This window comes from Heterodontus francisci, chromosome 5 (genome assembly GCF_036365525.1).
Source record: "Heterodontus francisci isolate sHetFra1 chromosome 5, sHetFra1.hap1, whole genome shotgun sequence".
In the NCBI taxonomy this organism is placed as follows: Eukaryota; Metazoa; Chordata; class Chondrichthyes; order Heterodontiformes; family Heterodontidae; genus Heterodontus; species Heterodontus francisci.
The window spans coordinates 172,493,461-172,512,553 of record NC_090375.1 but is presented as its reverse complement, the minus strand read 5'-3'; the positions used below and the strand labels follow the sequence as shown (position 1 = coordinate 172,512,553).

The 19,093-nt window shown below is 41.3% G+C and overlaps 1 protein-coding gene and 1 long non-coding RNA gene across 4 annotated transcripts in view; one reads left to right on the top strand and one right to left on the bottom strand.

Annotated features, from left to right (window-relative positions):
* The window catches only part of LOC137370138 (uncharacterized), a 67,373-nt gene extending 49,749 nt beyond the window's left edge, over positions 1-17,624 (bottom strand). Inside the window, exons 1-4 of the long non-coding RNA XR_010975090.1 lie at positions 17,584-17,624; positions 8,332-8,423; positions 4,925-5,023; positions 2,949-2,982 (exon numbers count right to left, since the gene is read on the bottom strand). This is a non-coding gene — a long non-coding RNA (uncharacterized lncRNA). The remainder of the gene's footprint in view (positions 1-2,948; positions 2,983-4,924; positions 5,024-8,331; positions 8,424-17,583) is intronic.
* dok6 (docking protein 6) overlaps positions 1-19,093 on the top strand; it is a 506,642-nt gene that overhangs the window by 69,266 nt on the left and 418,283 nt on the right. The window lies entirely within an intron of this gene.

Sequence of the window (19,093 nt, the reverse complement as noted above, 5' to 3'; positions counted from 1 at the left end):
AAAAGCAAACCAGAAGAAAACATCATCAATGGTTTCTTTAAACTGAGTCTCATTGCAGGTTGGCACGCAGCAGTCTTGAACAACAGTTTGTATGGGCAAGCAAATAAAACAGTGTTAAATGGATGGACATGACAGAAAATTCAATGGAGGATACCATCACACCATTATGCATTAATTTCCACGCAGCTGCCCACAGTTTAGCAGATGGTGGTTGGTCATGGAAAAAAGTGCTGGCTGGCCCTGTATTCTCCAAGGCATGGATCTACAGGGTAGGGGAACGGCTGATAGATTTATAGATATTTCATCAGCAAATAACTAATCAGGAATAATGGTATGGTGGCACACTTTTACAGACTTAGCGGAGAGAGTCATAGTAAAATAAAATTGATTCCTCAAACCCACACTCGTAGTGTTAATTCTAATTGGCAGAAAATCACAGGCTATGCATCCACATCTACCTGAGATGTGCTCCCTGTTGGGGTCACTGAAATTTGGAAATCATACCTATAAGATACAAGTGAGAAAAGGCTGTTAGGGAGAAAAAGCAATAAAATAGCTGTCACTGCATACATCAGCACTTGAAGAGAAAGTAATCGTTGTGTTTATATATAAATTTTCTAGCCTACCACAACTCAAGATGAAATCATTTAAAGAAAGACTCCTGCCATATTTTGCTGCTGTGGCATTTCTTTAGTTGGGAGATGAAAGTACAAAATATAAATTGTAACAGACAGCAGCTGGGGGTTTGATGGCTGAGTTAAGATCAATGATAATATGGGGAAACCATATCTATGAAACTCAGCCCTGTACTTCCATGATGTAAAGAAAGAGAAAAGATACAATGGGGACAACACATGGACTCACCACTGGATGAAGACCTTCAACAACATGAGGGAGGTGACACAGATGATGTAGAGGATGTCAATGAGGCAGGAAGGTTTTATCACCTACCTGCAGCCAGAGCTCTTCAGCAGAAGCTCATTGAAGAGTGCTTCAGCTGACCAATCCACACTGTGTCCCATACCCCCTGCCCTGCATTAATGATCATGTCCAACATCTGTCCCAATCCTTCCACCCTCCAATAAGTTATATCGACCCAAAAACTGACTTTGATATTACCTGATATTGTAGGCTCACCTTCACATGGTGCATCTACAACTCTTCCTTTCCTCAACTTTACTGTCTCTGTTTCTGGGAATAGGCTATCAACCAATATCCACTATAAGCCCACTGACTCCCACACCTACCTTGACTACACTACCTCCCACCCTGCTGCCTGTAAGGACGCTATTCCATTCTACCAGTTTCACTGTCGCATTCATTCTGATGATGCCACCTTGCATACAAGTGACAGGGCCCTCGATTGTGGCCTGAACTTCTGCTCTAATCCCTTGCCCACCCTCACAGAACCATGATAGGGTTCCTCTTGTCCTCACCTTCAATCCCACCAGCCTCCATGTTCAACGGATCATCTGCGCCATTTCTGCCACGTCCAGCGTGATGCCACACCGAACACATTTTTCCCTCCTCTCTACTTTCAACATTCTGAAGGGACCGTTCCCTCCGCAACACCCTGGTCTGCTCCTCAGTCACCCCCGTCATCTCCTCCCTTACCAACAGCACCTTCTCATTGCAAGTACAGGAGATGCAACATTCTCCTTTTTCACTGTCCAAGACCCCAAAAAATTTTCCAGATGAAACAGCAATTTACTACTTCTACTTTCAATTTACTTATACTGCACTTGCTGCTCATTAATTGTCTTTCAGTACTGCAGTCAGGGCCTAGGAACTGTGTCGCTGGCATTTACATGCCTAGTCACCTCTCTCCGCTGCAGCTGACTAATTTGGTGAAGCAACTGCCGACTTGAAGGACTTCCTTCCTTTTCCTTACTTAGTCCAAGAAGATTTCCCCAGCTACAGTAGACAATTGGAATACTCATAGCTGATGCCATGCAGCTTGCTGCCTCAGTAACCAGCTGTCCACTGATCACCTTGAAAAAGTGCACTTTCTCCTTTAGGAGTTGCAGGCTGCCACTAAATGGTGGTAGGCCTCTAGATTTCTCAACTTCACAAATGGGGCGGAGCCTACAAGTAGCATTAGTAATTCTGGCAGCCCACTTGTTCTATTTAAATAAGGCTAGACCACTAAAATTGGGCCTCATGCCAAAATCAACCTGACTATCACTATCAACCTAGATTATGTGCTTAAGTCCTGGGTTGGGATTTACACCCACAATTTTATGACTCGGGCTACCATTGAGCCAAGTTGCACAATTTTTTTCTCTGCATGTTTAAGCATTTCATTCATATCGTTCTTCTCTTACAGCCAGTTATTATGCCTTTTCCATAGCTGAGTGGGCCAACTGGTGAGCTGCTCCTGAGGTACAAGTGACTTTTCTCTCACTCCATCTGAGTAAGATTGGGAACTGATTACATAGTAAATTGTGGTTTTTAATCCCTGCCTGACTACTCTCTGACAGGGAGTCCTTTCCCCTTTCCATTAGACTACTGATACGTGAAGAACTTGCACAGAGAGCTTGGCCAGTACCACATTTGGTGAGACTGCAGCTCACCCTCAAAGGAAAAGTTGACACATTCTTCTCAACAGTTCAATGGAGTCATATCGCAACAACTTGCATTTTGATAGCACCTTTAATGTAGTAGAACTTCCCAAGCTGCTTCACTGGAACAATTATCAAACACAATGTGACACACAATTATCAGCAGTACTGCTACTTTAGAAACTGAAAGGCTTATGGTACTCCTGCACTAGGTAGATTAAAGAAGGATAGACTGATTTGGGACTGAAAGTCAGCCTCCAGTAAAGTTACAGGTGGCAACAGCATGGTGTGAATCCAGTAACATCTCTTTTCTGGCCCCAACTAAGCTAGAAATTTGATAGTAACAAGAGGAAGGCAAAGGGAACTGTACTCTATAGTTTTACTCACAATTTTGTCGGTAATATCAACCCATGATACAAATCTGTAAATAGATTTGAAGAGACAATGAATACAGTAGCAATCTGTAATTTTAATAATCAAATACAACTAGTTACACATTCAGGAGACAGTCAGTACAAAAAAGGGATGTTACCCCAATTCTTTGGAGAGCAAGTGACTGTGATTCTCTAAGTTGTCTGGTCTGTTGTTTTCACTGCTGTTCTTCCCATCCCTCTTAAGTCAGTACTTTATATGCACTCAACCCCATAAGGCAACCACATGGCCATGACACTATCCCTCCTCAGCGAATCATTGATGCAGTAAGCTCTTACCCAAATATGTACATGCTTCCATTCCGCTGCTCCCTTGGATAACAATTTTAGGCAAACTGCACTAAGTTGGGAGCTACATAAACATATGTACATGTACATATACAATGAGGCTATGCCATATTTATGTAGGAATAGGGAAAGGCCACGAGTAAATGCTGTAGTCATTTTAAGACTAAAGGCACTCCAGTGGTTCTGAAAGTTTCTGAGAGATTCAGTATAATCAATGCTGTGCAAATTCTGAGGAGCAAGCTTTTTGCAGTGTTTGCCTGTATTCACAGATATTGGGTACGTGGCCAGGAAAGAATAGAAAATCTGTATACTATTTAAATGGAGAGAGATTGCAGAACTCAGTGGTACAGAGGGATCTGGGTGTCCTGGTACATGAATCACAAAAGGTTAGTATGTAGGTACAGTGAGTGATTAGGAAGGCAAATGGAATGGTGGCGTTTATTGCAAGGGGAATTGAGTATAAAAGTAGGGAAGTTTTACTGCAGCTGTACAGGGCCTTGGTGAGACCACATCTGGAGTACTGTGTGCAGTTTTGGTCTCTGCATTTGAAAAAGGATATAATTGCATTTAGAAGCAGTTCAGAGAAGGATCAATCGACTCATTCCGGAGATGAAGGGTTTATCTTATGAAGAAAGGTTGAACAGATTGGACCTATGTCCATTGGAGTTTAGAAGAATGAGAGGTGATCTTATTGAAACATATAAGATCCTGAGGGGACTTGATAGAGTGGAAACCAGGAGGATGTCTACTCTTGTGGGGAGACTAGAACTAGGGGACACAGTTTAAAATAAGAGGTCTCCCTTTTAAGACCGTGATGAGAAGAATTTTTTTTTCTCTGAGGGTTGTTAGTCTGTGGAATTCTATTCCCCAGAAAGCAGTGGAGGCAGGGTCATTGAATTTATTCAAGGCTGAGTTAGATAGATTTTTGATAGACAAGGGAGTTAAGGGTTATGGAGGGGCAGACAGGAAAGTGGAGTTGAGACCACAACCAGATCAGCCATGATCTTATCGAATGGTGGAGCAGGCTCAAAGGGCCAAATGGCCTACTCCTGCTCCTCAGTCCTATGTTGTATGAACGGCATATCAAGATTTTGATATTTTTGTTAGCTGTGCAGTTTACGTCGTAATGCTCATAAACAGGGTTTGCATTGACACAAATAGAAGGGAGTAATTTCAAATTCACTGCCTGGGTGGTAACCTGGCAGAACAGTCCTCTCACCTGTGGTGGGACTCACCCACTTTTCATCCAATAGATTTTAATGGAGTCAAAATTGTGTGGGTTCTACAATGGGCAGGTGATCTACTCTGCCATAAAACTAACCCCAAAGCAGGCTATTTTTACCCAATTCCTCAGTTATTTCGTTTTTATAATTATCCATATTCCCAAGTGCAGATTTGGATGTGAACTGAAATGTAAATAGAAACTGTAGTGATTTGACTTTAGTCATGTAGTAGGGTTTAAGTGTAAGGGATTGAAAGGTCAATCTATTTGTCGTACTTTCTGTGAGTCGATGTGAAGCTCCACAAAGCCCAGCCTAAAGGTTTCATCACATGATCGCCCAGTTAAAAGCCTCTTTTTTAACCTTCTCCAGTATTTTTCTAACAAAAATGAAAAATACAAACAATTTTTTCAATGCCGCCTACCCCTTCTCCCGGGTTACTCCAGGCAGTGTCCTGGAGATCACTCTTTAATTCCTGGCGATCCCAGGGCAGTCTGGGAGGGTTGATAACCATAGTCCAGCCCTAAAGCAGAAGGAAAATGGCTTCATTGACAAGACTAAAGAATGGACTAAAGATGGTGTTAATCCTTATTCATGCACAATTGTAAATAAACTTTCTTGTGTACTCACTAACATGGTGTGTGGTACTAAAGGTTGCCAAAGGTGAGTACTACTTTCTGTGTGCTTTTTTAAAACTATTTCTTTAGAATCGAGGTGACTGATAAATAAGCAGAAGAGAATTATTATCAGCAATGTTTCTGTTGAAGGGATGTAGAGAACGAGCAAAGGGCCATACTGCAGAACATCAATGATCAAAATGTAGATGAGATATATTTAGAAATGCTATTAAAGTGATATTAAGTTTGGATTTTAAGAGTGAGATCAAAGGGGTGATTTTCACAGAATCACAGAATTGTTGCAGTGCAGAAGGAGGCCATTCGGCCCATTGTGTCTGTGCCTGCTCTCCAAAAGAGCAATTCACATACTGCCATTCCCCCGCCTTCTCCCTGTAATCTTGCACCTTCTTCCTTTTCAGATAACAGTCTGATTCCCTTTTGAATGCTTCAATTGAACATGCCTCCACCAAACTCTCGACCACTCACTGTGTGAAAAAACTTTTCCTCGTGTTGTTTTTGCTGCTGTTACCAATTACTTTAATTCTGTGCCTTCTTGTTCTCGATCCTTCCACGAGTGGGAACAGTTTCTCTCTATCTACTCTGTCCAGAGCCCTCATGATTTTGAATACCTCTACCAAATCTCCTCTCAGCCTTTTTTCCAAGGAGAACAGTCCTAACTTCTCCAATCTATCTTCATAACTGAAGTTCCTCATCCCTGGAACCGTTCTCATGAATCTTTTCTGCACTCTCTCCAATGCCTTCACATCTTTCCTAAAGTGCGGTGCCCAGAACTGGACGCAATACTCCAGCTGAGGCTGAACTACTGTCTTATATGAGTTCGACATAACTTCCTTGCTCTTGTACTCCATGCCCCTAATATTAAAGCCCAGGATACTGTATGCTTTCTTAACCACTCTCTCAACCTGTTCTGCCACCTTCAATGACTTATGCACATATACCCCCAGGTCCCTCAGCTTTTGCACCCATTTAGAATTGTACCCTTTATTTTATAGTGGCCCTCCATGTTCTTCCTACCAAAATGAGTAACTTCACATTTCTCCACATTGAACTTCACCTGCCACCTGTCGGCCCATTCCATCAATTTGTCTATGTCCTTTTGAAGTTCTACACTATCCTCCTCACAGTTCACAATGCTTTAAGTTTCATATCATTTGCATTTTGATCTCCCAGTGCTCAGAGAAAGCACCTCTTGCATACAGCCTGTATTTTCCTAAGATCCGCTGAGAGCACGAGATTGCAGAATCCCTTCTCAACTACTGAACTATACTACACGGAACAATAAAGTGGAAACAAATAGAGAACTGTACAGCTAATCAAGTCCTGGAGCTTAAACAGAAAGCCCTCCACTTGGAGAGAAAGTAAAGTCCCAATTGAATTTTGCTTTGTGAGTGAAAGAGAAAATTCTTTCAGGAAGATGAGTGAGTTGAAATTTCAAAATGCACTATATGTATTCAATCAAATACTGTAAGGATTCCTGCATATATGAATCAAGAAAGTGTTTGTTAAGCTACCATGCATTGAAATGTTGAGAAATGATCCCTGAGCCTAGGAGCTGAACTTATAGCAACTCTATCTTTTAATGCTTTAAGCAGTTTACTTTGAGTTAACAATACTGGTCGTCTAGTTGAAAAGTCCATGTGAAATAAAATGAGTTATTTGAAACTTTTCAACGTTCTTCTTTTGAAGAGGTGGTGGCCTTTTCTTGTGGAGATTTTTATCCAGACCGAGCATCCAATACTAAAATTGCACAACTGAGCACCAGCTTTGGCTGCATCAGATGATCCATCTGTTGCCTTTTCAAACTTCCACAGAGGCTTGTTTCACTCCAACAAAAAAAAAATTCAACAGGACATTGCTTTTAATTCTTCAAAAAATTTACAATCCGATAACTATTTTGATTTAAGTCTACCTCTGCTTTGTAATGCTCACCAGTAACTACAGAAATTAATGTTGTATTTGGGGATGCCCATAGCTGAGTAGTTATATCTGCTGCTGCTGTGGTGCTGAACCTTGCTGACTGTGCTGAGTTTGCTGATGATAGCTAGTGGACTACTACAACTGGCCCCTCGGCTGGAGAGAGGAAAATGTCCAGGATTCCTGCTTCAGGTCACTATTGAGGCTGGACAGTACACAATGGATGTGCATGGGATCAGACTTTGCATTGAAAGCTGTCATGTAATCTGTGGTCTGTGGGATTATGGGGAGCATGTGTGAGTTGTCTGCTGAACGGATGAATTGTTGAATGTTCTGTTAGGTGCACTGACCCTGATTGCACACACAGTTTCTTTTTTTGGAACAGACTGTCCTAACAAAAATTGAAACCAAAACTTCAGGATTCTGGGGGAGCTGAAATGGGTTGGAACCAGATAAAATGGAGACAGCCATCCAAGCTCAGATGGCAGAAAGGTGCATTTTACAGGCAGGTTGAAAAAAGTGAAGACTGGATCTAGGATCAGTTTCTGTTATTTCGAGGAACTGATTAACTAGACCTGGCCATACAGGACACAGGCTTGTCACAGAAGGGCACGGATAAAGGTAATACTGGTGGGTGCACGTCATCAACTGCGTCGTGAGCAGAGCTAAGAAAGTTCTGGAGAACTACTCTTTTTTTTGGTGAAGACTGAATCTGTGGAGTTCGGAATTAAAGGGAACTGCTTTCAGTTGGGAGTTGGTGGCTGCATCTTGGAAGACAGGATTTTGAGACCTACGTGAGGAATTTTAGAGTTTTGAAGAACCGTGTGACTGTAATTTGGTACCGTACATGCTGAGTGCACTGTCCAGTAAATCCGTGAGATCCATCTTTGTTGTCTCTGATAGTGAATGTGGAATTTTTAATATCTTGACCGTGATTTGTCTGGTAATGCATGTTTAATTTATGTTGATTTTGGTTTGATAAAGTAAAAGTGATAAAAGTAAAATCTTGTCCATTTGGTTTTTATTGGGGTCGTTCAGTAAATTCAGTTCTTTTGGTTTGTTGGTCTCCACAGGGATCATAACACAGCCCATGATTAAATGGGCTGCCAGTGCTCACTGTAGCCCTGCCCATGAGTTACCACTGAGAGGGCAGCCAGCACATGTGGAACCACACTTTGTCCTGAAAAATTTAAACAAAAATGGATTCCTTCATATTCGGCAGCTTTTCACCGGCAGCTGGAATGAAAGAAATCCATTGGCTCCTTTTTATTATACCTACATTAGTCACCAATGCTCCATGAACAAGTTGGACTGAGATGCACTGTCACAATCACGCTGTGCGATGATCCAGCCCCTTCTTAACGGCAGAACCTGTAAGCACAGTTCCAGTTTTGTACTCAATCAATTGCATTAATTAATACAACAATTAATTATGCTGAATTTATTCTTTAAGAATAGGTCAGTGTTATAGCAGTGCGACGCTGCCTCATTTTAAACCTTTAATCCACACGGGGGCTTGATTGTTTCCTCTCGTTATTCATGATACAGTTTCTCTGTACAGATTACCCTCAGTGATTTGAGTGATGATCCTTCAGTGGGCCATCATTGTTCACTTCTTGGAACTGCTCTATATCAGGTACCAAAAAGCATTGTCATTTCCAATCTAAACCTCTTTACGTAGAGCAGGCCATTGACTAAGAAAATCTGCGATGGGTACAATTCCAAATTCTAATGCAAATTGCCCCTGCTTTGAAAAGAATTTTTCCCTCGAGTTTCTGCTGAAACCATTTGCATATCGGCTGAACGCTAAATCTACCATGCACCAGTGCAACTGGTAGTGTTTTAAAATGTGATTTTTTTTTTGCTTTTAAAGGGATTTCCTTCATAAAATGGTAACTTGAAGTTTGGTTAAAACAGCCGAAAATAGGTTTATCACAGAAATTAAGCACTTTTAAGCAGTGTCAATCCACCACCTCTAAGTAACCTGATTTTTGAATTACTGAAATTCATTTTTCAAACATATATATATATATAAAACTTTTTTTTTTTCTCTAGTTATATTGGGGTACATTATTCTGTTTCTTAGTAAATTTAGAAGAAAAATTACATTTAAAGGTTTTAAAACATTCCTGTTAGTCTACTTGTGCTCAAAAGAACCAGCTTCATTTTTAAAGCCTTCCTGAAGACCTGCTAATGAGTGCATTAAGCAGAATCTCCCAAAGGTGATTAATTCATCCTGGGGCTATGGCCAATAGTGTGGGCGGGTCCTGCTCCCACCACAATGTTTTATAAAGCACAGAAACTTCTTGTGCTGAACGCAAATTGTGCTTAAAATTCCTTTATCGTTTGGCTTGGTGCTCCGACCAGGTGAGAAAGGTGTCAAGGGGTTCTTCTTAGCCTTCACCTGGTCTTACTGTAGCAGGGTTTAATTTTAAACACGTCGTGTTTTTAGCTCCCCCTTGGCGAATCCTTGTTCACCACAACACAAAAGTCCGAGTGTATCAAGCCTGTGTCCTCAGTACCTTGCTCTATGGCAGTGAGGCCTGGACAACGTATGTCAGCCAAGAGCGACGTCTCAATTCATTCCATTTTCGCTGCCTCCGGAGAATACTTGGCATCAGGTGGCAGGACCGTATTTCCAACACACAAGTCCTCGAGGCGGCCAACATCCCCAGCTTGTACACACTACTGAGTCAGCGGCGCTTGAGATGGCTTGGCCATGTGAGCCGCATGGAAGATGGCAGGATCCCCAAAGACACATTGTACAGCGAGCTCGCCACTGGTATCAGACCCACCGGCCGTCCATGTCTCCGCTTTAAAGACGTCTGCAAATGCGACGTGAAGTCCTGTGACATTGATCACAAGTCGTGGGAGTCAGTTGCCAGCGTTCGCCAGAGCTGGCGGGCAGCCATAAAGGCGGGGCTAAAGTGTGGCGAGTCGAAGAGACTTAGCAGTTGGCAGGAAAAAAGACAGAGGCGCAAGGAGAGAGCCAACTGTGTAACAGCCCCGACAAACAAATTTTTCTGCAGCACCTGTGGAAGAGCCTGTCACTCTAGAATTGGCCTTTATAGCCACTCCAGGCGCTGCTCCACACACCACTGACCACCTCCAGGCGCTTCCCCATTGTCTCTCGAGATAAGGAGGCCAAAGAAGACTTTCCAATTATAAGGCAAAAAAAACAGCATAAATAGGCTTTCTTAGGTTTAAAGAAGAAAAGTTGAAATTTGTTAAACTTAAACTCTAATTCTGTTGACGCCTACGGATACACGACGCGCTCACGCTAGCATGCATACGCGATACACACGTGCAAATAGAGACAGAAAGGAGCAGAAGTAAAATAAAGTGGAAACATTTGAGGCAATATCTGAACAGTTCCAGTTCTTCGTGCTCACTGTGGAGTCCTTGATTGTAGGTAGATCTTGCTTTTCATTGGGTCTCAGTATTCTTCTTAAACCTTGTTCACTGTAGGAGACTTTTCTCTCTTGGGGTTCATGCGACTTCAGTGGATTCAGAGGCTTGTGAGAACGAGATGGGAGCAGACAGGCACACTGAATTCAAACTCTCTGTGGCCAGTTCAAAAGAAAACCTTGGAACAGCCAGGTAGTCATGTGACCTGCTGGTCTAATCTGTCCTGGCCCTTGTGGATTATATCCTCCTTAGCAGGCCCTGGAATACACTTCCTCACCTTCGATGTCTGTTAGTATGTCCAATTTTTTTTCCAGCCACGGCTGATCTGTTTAACAAGTCATTTCCTCGCTCCATCACCAGTTAAAAATCAATGTTAATTACAAAATTGATGTGCCTCATTCTTGGCAGGTGGGGGCCTAGCATGACACTTGGTTATGCCAATTTTGGCCAAATTGTGCCAAAAATACCGGTGCAATAAAACGGAAACTCCAGGCCATTAGACAAAATATCTGCATGGTATGCTAATGAACAACGTGTTGCATATTGTCAGGGTTCTTCTGCTGCCAAGGCCTAAAACAATATACATTGGAATTTACTATGCAATTAAGAATACACATAAGACCATTACTGTGGCAACTTGGGTGAACAAGCTTGTCTGTCTTTTTTTTCTTCCCAGATTAGCCTCTTCCCACTCTACTTCATCTAACTTGATCTGCATATACTGCTATCCCTTCCTTCCTCTGCACTCTTCCAGCTTCCTCTTAAAGCAGTTTGCTTCAACTACTCCATGTGGTAGCAGGTTTCATATTCTAACCACTCTGGGTAACAAGGTTTCACCCAAATTCCATTTGGATTTATCAGTGACGGCTTTCTTAATGAACCTGACTACTTTCATTGATGTGATATTGGTGTATTTAAAAAAGTCTCACTGATAATTCGATTCCCTGCTCTGACGTGTATTTTCCTGTTATTTTTCACCGTTCAAGGTTTGTCATGTCGGTGATGGGATTGTTAGCCTGCCTTTGCAGGAATAAAAGACTTGCATTTATAAAGCGCATTTCACGACCACTGGATGTCTCAAGGTGCTTTGCAGCCAATGAAGTACTTTTGAAGTATAGTCACTGTTGTAGGAAACATGGCAGCCAAGTTGCGCACAGCAAGCTCCCACAAACAGTAATATGATAATGACTAGATAATCTGTTTTTTGTGAGGTTGATTGAGGGATACATATTGGCCAGGACACCAGGGATAACTTCCTTTGCTATTCTTCAAAGTAGTGCCTTGGGATCTTTTACATCCACCTAAGCAAGCAGATCAGGCCTCAGTTTAATGTCTCATCTGAAAGGCAGCATCTCTGACAGGGCAGTATATCTGCAGTAGTGCACTGGAGTATGAGCCTTGATTTTTGTGCTCAAATTCTGGAGTGAAACTTAAATCCAGATCCTTGTGACTCAGAGTGCTACCAACTGAGTCACAGCTGACACATTGAAGCCTTAACATCATTGAAGTGCTTGTTGGCTGTGCCACAGCCTGTCTTTGGCCAAGTCACGTATTGGTTATGCTGCCCACAGCTGTTTTTATTACAAAATCTTAGTTGCTTTTTGTTTATTGCAAATGCACCCCATTGTGGTGCAGCTGCAAGGGATGTTGATGCTCAAGTGCTATAATAAAGGCATACCATTTGTTCCATCTGAAGTTTAGACCAATGAAAATTATCTGTTACTACAGTATTGCCTGGATCAAAGTTGTAGACTCTTGCAGTTTTTACAGGAATACAGTTTGGTCTGCAGCATTCCTAGATCAGTGACATAATACGAGTCAGAAACAGAGCACATGATACTCATCAGATGCTGAAAGATCAACAAGTAACTGTCAAAAGCCCAAGTCATGTAATTGATGGCAAAGTTTCTAAGCCCTTATTTGACATTGATTCTTAAAGAGAGACTGGCACTGATACATGGTGCTCAGAAAATGTTCTCTTTTACCTAAACATTCCAGTTATGCAAGCACAGTTAAATATACATGCTTTATGTTTTCCCCCGACAGCCCTTTCCTCATCTCAGCTTTGCTGTCAGGGAAGGTGCTAAGCAAAAGATGCATCCAAAACTGTGGGACAGCGGCCCAATGCAATGCAGCATTTCTAGAGGCCTGCAGGCATATCGCTTGTCTGTAATTTTAGTGGACGGTAATTGGGGAACATGAGAAAAATAGAGTTTAATAATATTGTGAGCCAGTCCTGTCTTATTAGTGTCCCTAAACTAATGTGAATCACCCAATAACATGTTTAACTTTAGATATAGTAGCAAGTTTAAATGGTTTATTGTGACTGTGGTGCATTGTCCCTTCTCCTCCTTGACTTCCGTGCAACCCTTGATGCACTCGATCACCCTGTCCTCCTCTCGTGCCTCTCAATTGTGCAGTTCAGAGAAACTGCCCTCGCTTGGTTTGACTTTGGCCTATTCAATCATAGCCAGATCATCTCCAGCAATGGTACAGTTACCTCTGGAGACCCCAGTAAATCTATCCTTGGCCCCCTCCTCTTCCTCGTTTATCTGCTGCCCGTGCCATTATCATCTGCAAACATCAGGCCAGCTTCTTGTTTTGGAGGAAAGTTCCAGAATGAAAAATCTTGTTTTAAAGCGAAGGTAGTTCAGGTACAGTCCAGATATATTCCCATGATTGGGAACTGTAGAACAAACAAAGCCAGGGCTCCCTGGACGACGAATACAAGTGAGAACCAGGTTGGATATAGAAAGTTCAGAAGAGAAGTGAAAAAACAAATAAGAGAAGCAGAGAGAGAATATGAGAAGAGACTAGCAACCAACATAAAAGGGAATCCAAAAGTCTTCTCTTGGCACATAAATAGTAAAAAGCTGGTTAAGGGGGAGTCGGGCCAATTGGGGAATAAAAAGGGGATTTACACATGGAGGATGAGGTACTAAATTACTACTTTGCAACTGTCTTAACCGAGGGAAAAAAAAGCTGCCAAAGTCTTAGTGAAAAAGCAGGTAGTTGAGATACTGGATGGGTGAAAAATTGATTAGTAAGTATTAGAAAGTCTGGCTGTACTTAAAATTGAAAAGTTACCAGGATGCATCTCATGCAGTCCAAGGATACTGAGCGAAGTAAGGGTGGAAATTGTGGAGGCACTAGCTATAATCTTCCAATCCTCCGGAAATACAGGGGTGGTGCTAGAAGACTGGAGAATTGCAGAAGTTGCACCTCTGTTCAAAAAAGGATGTAAGAATAAGCCCAGTAATTACAGGCCTGGATTAATTAAGGACAGCCAGCATGGATTGGTTAAGGGCAAGTTGTGTTTAACTAATTTGGTTCAGTTTTTCAATGAAGTAACAGAGAGGATTAATGAGGGTACTGCAATTGATGTGATATATATGGACTTCCAAAGGGTATTTGATAAAGTGCTACGTAATAGACATGTCAGCATCGTTGAAGCCCATTGAATAAAAGAGACAGGATATGAAGTTGGCTGAGTGACAGGAATTAGAGGGTAGTGTGAATAGTTGTTTTTCGGCTTGGAGAAAGGTATATAATGGGGTTCCCCAGAGGTCGGTATTCGGCACCGTGCTTTTCTTGATTTATATTAATGACCTAGACTTGGATGTGCAGGGCACAATTTCAAAATTTGCAGGTGACACAAAACTTGGAAGTGTTGTGAACTGTGAGAAGGGTAGTGATAGACGGGCTGGTGGAATGGGCGGACAGGTGGCAGATGTAATTTAATGCAGAGAAATGTAAAGTGACACGCTTTGGTAGCAGGACAAGGAAAGGCAATGTAAAATAAAGGATATAATTCTAAAGGGGGTGCAGGAGCAGAAAGACCGAGAGCTAGATGTGCACAAATCATTGAAGTTGGCAAGTTAGGTAGAAAAAGCCATTTATAAGGCATACAGGATCCTGGGTTTTATAATTAGAGACATTGAGTACAAAAGCAAGGAAATTATGGTGAACTTTTAGAAAACACTGGAAGGATGTGAAGGCACTGAAGTGGGTGCAGAAAAAATTTACGAGAATGGTTCCAGGGATGTGAGACATCAGTTACAAGGATAGATTGGCGAATTAGGGCTGCTCTCTATGTAGAAGAGAAGATTGAGAGTAGATTTGATAGAGATTTTCAAAATCATGAAGGGTCTGAACACAGTAGATAGGGAGAAATTATTCCCGTTGGTGGAAGGTTCTTGAACCAGAATACACCGATTCAAGGTGATTGGCAAAAGGTGACATGAGGAAAAGCTTTTTTACGCAGCAAGTAGTTAGGATCTGGAATACACTGCCTAACAGTGTAGTGCAGGCACATTCAATTGTGGCTTTCAAAAGAGAATGAGACAATTATCTAAAGAGAAAAAAATTGCAGGGGCTACAGTGAAAAGACGGGAGTGGGACTAACTGAGTAACTCTTTCAGAGAGCAGGCACAGACACGATGAGTAAAATAGTCTCCTGTGCTGTAACCATTCTCTGATTCTAGTCCATGCTTGTATAAAAGCTTTTTAACAAATGTATCATTTCTAGCATATAACAGTTGAACTTCACTGTTAATTTATTATCTAAGCTCCCACCCGAGTCATGATGCATTAGGGGAGGGGCAAAGACATTCATTAAGATTATGAATCTTAGTTGTGGTCCATGAGTTTGTTATACGATTTGGCTTCATGTTACAGATGTGTGCTAGATATTAAAAACAGGATATAAAAGATACCTTAATAAGAATAAGTAAAATTTGAGATATAGTTCCCTACCTTATTTTTTGGAGAGGTTGCTGAAATGCTGTTGCAAGCCTCAAATGTTATTGTGATCTATGGGTTTGAACCATGTGAATTTCCCACAGCAAAGCGCCTGCTTTTTTTATGTCTTCCAGCAGGGGAGCCTCGGTGGCACAGGATCTCGTGCAGTTTATCCATGAGGATTTCACCTGACTAGTTACTATCATATACTATAGTTTCTCTGTGCATTTCTGATTTCCATCGCACCACCTTGGCTTCAGCTGCCTCGGTCCTAAGCTCTGGAATTCTCTGCCTAAACCTCTCTGCCTCTCTACCTCCCTCTACTCCTTTAAGGCGCTCCTTAAAACCTACCTTTTCAGACAAGTTTTTGGTCCCCTGTCCTAATATTTTCTAATGTGGCTGAGTGTCAAATTTCGTTTGCTAATGCTCCTGTGAAGCATCTTGGGATATGTTGCTGCGTTAAATGTGCTATGCAAATGCAAGTTGTTGTTATCATAGTTTAAACATTAAAGATTCGTGTGTAGAAAATATTAAAGGACTTGCTTATAAGGGGTATTTGTTGTGGAGTATTGTCAATCAACACCGCATATTTAAAATCCTGGTTTTCTGCAGTGCATGAGTTTATGATCATTTAATGACAACTTTGCCATAGGTATAATCAGCAATCAGCAAAAAAATACCAAGCAAAAGAAGGGGATATTGGAATGGTAGAAAAAGCTTGGTCAAAGAAGTGGGCTTTAGGAAGAGCCTTAAAGAGAAAGAGGGAGTTGGAAGTGCTGAGGCAGGGTATTTCAGAGCATGGATGAAGACATGGCCATCATTGGTGGGGCAAAAAGAGAGAGGGATACACAAAAGGCAAGAGTTAGAGAAGTAGAGAATTTGAGACAGAGGGTTGCAGAGCTGGAGGAGTTTACAGAGTTAGGGGAGGATAAGACAATGAAGGGAATTAAATGTGAGGATGAGAATTTAAATTTGAACCATTGGGGGACTAGAAGCTAATATATGTCAGCGAGGTCAGTTGGTAGGTAAATGGGACATGGTGCAGAATAGGATGAGTATAAGGGTCTAGATAATAGAAGGCTGGCCAGGAGGGCACGAGAACAGTTGAGTCTAGAGGTGACAGAGATATGGATGAGTAGTTCCGCAGCAGGTGGACTGAAGTGGGGGTGGAGATTGGTGATCTTATGGAGGCAGAAGTAGGCAATCTTTGAATAGGATGTTACAACTGTATGGACAGGTTTTGGTAGCACTCTCGCCTCTGAGTCAGAAGTCGGGGTTTACGTTCCACACCAGGGCTTAAGCAAAATAATCAAGGCTCTCACTCCAATGCAGTACTGAGGGAGTGCTGCACTGTTGAGGTGCTGTCTTTCGGATGAGGCGCTAAACTGAGGCCCCATCTGCTTGCTCGGGTGGATGTAAAAGATCATATGGCACTATTTTGAAGAAGAGCAGGGGAGTTATCCCTGGTGTCCTGGCTAATATTTATCCCTCGATCAACATCACAAGAACAGATTACCTGGTCAATAGCACATTGCTGTATGTGGGATCTTGGCTGCTCATTGGAACAATGACTGCACTTCAATAAGTACTTCATTGGTTGTAAAACGCTTTGAGATGTCCAGTGGTCCTGAAAGGTGCTATATAAATGCAAGTCTTTTTTTCCCCTTTTTTCTGCATTCCCGGCAGCTGAAGCTTGTGTTAGAAATCTTTGTGACTTGCAATGTATTAATTCTGTTATCACACCCCATTTTGTCACATGAAGCATACAGATAATGGTTAAATGAGAATAAAATTTTGGTCTCAAAACACTGAAGCAGCAGTGAGAAGATACTTTAATACCATAATAAAATCATGAACCGTAGCTTTCATATAACACCTTGACTGAATATTATGGGCGCTAAATTCCTCCCACGCATGTTTTACTCGTTATGTAGACAGGATAATACAGAATAGATTAAAAGGTAAGACTGGAATGCTGGAAATCTGAAATAAAAGTAGGATAATGCACAGCTAGGTACGCAAGGCATTCACACACTGAAGGGTCCAAAATATATGTTATAATGTTATTCCATCTGTGTTAACTTGAAAGGTCCTCTACCTGAAACGTTAACTCTGCTTTTCTCTCTCCATAGGTGCTGCCTGACCTGCTGAGTATTTCCAGAATTTTCTGTTTTTATTTCAAATTTCCAGCATCCACAGTATTTTGCTCTACTGGCCATCTTAAGGTATTAGTGAAAATTGTATTCCCTCACCCCATTCTTAATGTTACCCCTTCAATTTGACTTGTCAGATTATTTGTTAATACGAGTTCATTGTGACTCCATTGTTGCTCTCTAACCCCATACTTTAACAGTGTACATGCTTACACATACAAATGCTTTACCTATATTGCAATCCTTGATAGCGTGTTGTCTGTTGTCACCTAAAAATAGGCACCACATTCCAGATCAAAATAAAGGAAACCGATTAGAAAGAAGCCATCTTCTGTAAGAGTTTGCATGCCAATTACAGTAACAGTAACAATGTGTTAGTGGTTATTGCACTGTTTACCATGAGCTGACATTGGATGTACTGAAGTTAATCTGGTCAACAATCTCACTTCAGAATACGATCATAGTTTTGGATTGCATTTTTTTTCCCAGTTACTTTTCAAAAGCCAGCAGTAAAGGTTGTTTACTGGTTAGATTTGTGGTCTAATCAGCTTATAAGCAAGCTTCTTTGAGCTTAATTTTCCCCTATTCTTTGATTTTCAATTTTTCAAAGCCAGCATTTTCATTTGAAATGTAAGTCTGTTTAATTAAAGCAAGTTGATAGATTGCCACTGGTTTGTGCTACTGTAAGTAATCCATCATATCTGCTAATGGCTTGCTGACAGAACTGTAACATTATTGGAATATCTTCATTTACATTCTTTGAAGTTACATTTCACAGTATTAAACAGGATTGCAAAATGTACTGATATTCCCAAGCAATTAGTTTTGACGGCTTATTTTATGCCATAATGTTTTAATCATTTCTTCCTTCGCTTTCCTGTGGTTTTCTTCTAACTGTGTAAGTTCTGAACCACCTTTTCATGGTTTATTGCATAAAACCAATGTCACTCCATCTAAAACTGTGGTTCAGTGATTTACATCTCCAGTGCTCGGTACAATTAATGGGGCTGAATAAGGAAGTGTATAGCTATCTGTTTGCTCAGAGATGCCCTTGTATAAAATGCTTTTGCAGCTGTGCTATCATTTTAAAAATTGGCTCGAGTTTAATTGAAGATTTTTCCCTCCAATAGTCTCTGCCATGGTAGCTTATTGTATGACTGCATTTCCCTTTAGGTAGATTGCTGCTTGCTACAGAAACCTCTTGTTTAAAATCTTATTTTGATGTCTTTTGATTATCTACTGTATTTCCTTTTTATCCCAGTGACCCCAGGTTATGAAAATATACTTCTTACAATATAGCAGTGAAATAGGTATAGGATGATAAAGTAAAATGGGTGATTGTGAATCAGCTGCCTGTTTTACATCCCGCCCATTGTTCTTTTCCTTTGACTCCGTATAAACTGATTATCATCTGTTCTGCGCTACTGACGAGATGAATTTCACCCCCGCAATCCTTTTGGCACCAGTTGGAAAATTGGTGACCTTGCCTTAAAAGTGCAACTGCACATTAATACCCGCTTATATTTGCCAGCATGAGTTTAATGAAGTGTTGGACAAATTTCACTAGTTCTGTAAGAAAAACAGTATTTGGTTCCATACCTAATAATGGGCCAATCACCTTGAGTAATGCTGCATATTTTATTATCACTGGCAGACTGATGTCAAAAAAGCTTATTCATATCAGGTTTTCTTTTTATGTGACAATATTTCTTATGCACAGTTATATCATACTGAGGCATG